This window comes from Corapipo altera, unplaced genomic scaffold (assembly GCF_003945725.1).
Source record: "Corapipo altera isolate COAL_440 unplaced genomic scaffold, ASM394572v1 162, whole genome shotgun sequence".
NCBI lineage: Eukaryota > Metazoa > Chordata > Aves > Passeriformes > Pipridae > Corapipo > Corapipo altera.
Window position 1 is genome coordinate 1 of NW_020885091.1, and position 2,891 is coordinate 2,891.

Below are 2,891 nucleotides of genomic sequence, written 5' to 3' on the forward strand. Positions count from 1 at the left end.
GGTCAGGTTGGATATCAGGGAACATTTCTTCACTGAAAGGGTTGTCCAGCCTTGGCACAGCTGCCCAGGGCAGGGGTGGAGTCCCCATCCCTGGAGGTGTCCAAGAAACAACAGGATGTGCACCTAGTGCCATGGTCTAGTTGACAAGGTGGTGATCAGTCAAACTTGGAGGTCTTTTCCAACCTAAATGATTCTGTCATTCTATGATTCCAAGGTTTGTAGCTTCTGTTAGTCCTTGATAAGCTAATGTATATCATTAAGATAAAATGGAAAAAAGGAAAAAGTAGAGCTGGGATGAAATATTGCAAAGCCCAGGGCTCTCCTGATTCATTGCTATTACTGTAATTGCATTTCAGCTGCTTTGAACACTTAATAGCCAATTTCTACAACTTTGCAATTTAGTACTATGGTTCTGTCTTTTTTTTTTTTTTTTTTAGATTACACTAACATTTTCCTCAGACCATTTCATAACTCTTTCATTTTATTCTATTTTACTCCATTCTATTCATTTCACCCTGAAGTGATGGTCCTTCAGGGTTCCCTGCACCCTCAGACCAGTGTGTGAGGAGAGCTAAACCCTCTGTGACATCCTTTGGAGCAGCAGAGGGGACAGCAGGCTGATCCTCCCCTGGTTTGTGTGTGGCAAGGAAGGTCCTCGGCCTGGAAACCACCAAGGCTCCTGCCTGAGTAGGAAAACAGCTCTTTGTGACTGCACAGAAGCAAAGCAGAGACTCCTTCCAGCCCCACGCTCTCATTTGGGACTTTGGGGTGGAATTTGAGCGAGGGCAGGAGCTGTGGAAGCCTCGGTGCTGTTCAGGACATGGGATGCTGGACTGCAGCGCTTGGGGCAGCCTGGCAAGGAAAGCACATCAGTGCCACCTCCAGTAGCACATTCCTGGGGTGACTCCAGTGTTTCACTCCTCTTCTGGGTGCTTTTTGTGCTGCTTGAAATGGAAAAACTGCTTTTGTGCCTAATCACTCTGGGAGGGGGGAGCAGCCTTCCCGCAGAGCAGGAGTCGGGAGGTGATCCCTGTGTAGCTGCCACAGAACCAGGGCACTCGTCCCAGGCCTCGGCTGGTGACATCTGATCTCCCCCTCCACTACATCCAGTGCTGAGCAGCTTCCTCCTGTCCATGAATCACACCGGAGAGGGATCCTTTCAATAAAAGCTCCTTTCCAAAAGCTTTTTTTTTTTCTGGAGAAGATCTCCCCTTCACATCTGATCCGAAGCCTGCTTGCCCTGTAACTTCAGATGGCTCTGGATCAAACCTTGAAAGAGGGATTTTCAGCACAGCCAGCACCCATCGTGCTGATTTTAATGCTTTGCCTTATCTGGGCAGACAGGCTGGCAGTTTCCCTGCACACTGGGATCAGAAAGTTGTGATTTTGTTAAGATTTCAGATTTAACTTTTGCTGTCATGAAGCGTTAAAGGTCTCTGACACGTTGAGCAGATGCACTTTTTGTTTGCCAGATATATTTGTACGAATAACATGTCTACGTAGAATTATCTAACTCGGTTATACATGAGGAATTAGTATCCCCAATATTTTGGGCAGAGGCCCCAGTAGTTCACAGTGCTTCAGGAAATCAAATAGGGAATACGCAGTTGGTAAGGTAACAAAAAACACCCCAAAAAGAGGAATAGTGACTCAAACCAGCTCGATGACACATTCGAAGCCCACTGAGTCACTTGGCATCGTGCCAGGACTGCTCTGAGGAGGGCTGGCACAGGAGGGGAGATAAACAGATGCCTCTGCAAGGGAATCATGTTTCAGTTGCCAAGCGTTATCCTCCCCAAAGCAGAGGGAGCAAAGCTTGGATCGACACCATCGCTGGGGTCTGGTCCTGGTGGGTTGTTCCACACAGCCGGGGCTCCAGTCCCGAGGCCTGAGTTGTGCAGTGATGTTCGAGAAATAATGAATATTTCATATAAAAATTACTAATTCAAGAGAACAGGAGAGATGGCAAGTTCCAGACAGCCCGTTGTGACATTTACAGTGCGAATCGGTAACACCCGACCGGGTGTGAAGGGAACAGAGCCCTGTCCGTGGGACAGGCACACGGGCCGGGGCAGGGCTGGGGGACCCCTCGGGGTGTGCAGCCCCCTCCCCGCTCCCCCCGTGGGGTCACGGGCACCCCGGTGCCAGCACACAGCGGGGCAGCGGGGACAAGCCCGGCTGTTCGGACTCCGCGAGGATCGGGGGACTGGGAGCCGGGACCTCCTTCCAGCCCATCCCTGATCAGCCACATGACACAGGGCACGGCGTGGTTTCTATTTTAGGCCACTTTGCCATCTAAAGCTGGACTCTGAGTTTAGGAGGAGTTCCCTGTGGTCACGGGGGAGAGCCAGGACCCTTCGGAGCACAGATTAGTGACGGCTGGATGTGCCCGTGTCACCCCGCGGGCTGGGAAGCGCCCGATTCCTGGAGTTTTAGTGCCGTGTAAGCGTGACTGATGTAACCTGTGCCCGTATGAACTGACAGGAATTGCCCTTGTCCCGCAGTGTCCGGCTGCACGGCACAGACACCGCCCCGAGGAGCACCGGGCAGTCACCGCCGAGGGAACCGCTCAGGGGCCGCGGGGGTCCCCGGCTGGGACCGGTCCCTGTCCCCGCAGAACCCCTTCCCCTGCCCGTGAGCCCGGACGGGGCAGTGCCACTGAGATATCGGGGGTTCCTTCTTTACGAAGGTGATTTATTGGACCAGCTGGTTTGCCTTCAAAGGGAGAACAGCTGGAGGCTCCTTCCCATCCCAACACAAGTCACGGGGTGTCACTGCCCCGGCCCCGCAGCCGGCCCGGTCTGGGGCTGAACCCGCCCGTTTGGTCACGGCAGCACGATCCCGGCTCCTGTCCCTTGGGATCCACATCGGCTCCGATCCTGGCTCCCGTC

General features: G+C 53.2%; 1 protein-coding gene across 1 annotated transcript in view; it reads left to right on the forward strand.

Moving 5' to 3' along the window:
* Nucleotides 1-2,502: 2,502 nt before the first annotated feature.
* ASCC2 (activating signal cointegrator 1 complex subunit 2) overlaps nucleotides 2,503-2,891 on the forward strand; it is a 28,384-nt gene continuing 27,995 nt past the window's right edge. The window contains exon 1 of the mRNA XM_027669590.1: nucleotides 2,503-2,689. The gene's annotated coding sequence lies outside the window, so the exon portion shown is untranslated. The remainder of the gene's footprint in view (nucleotides 2,690-2,891) is intronic.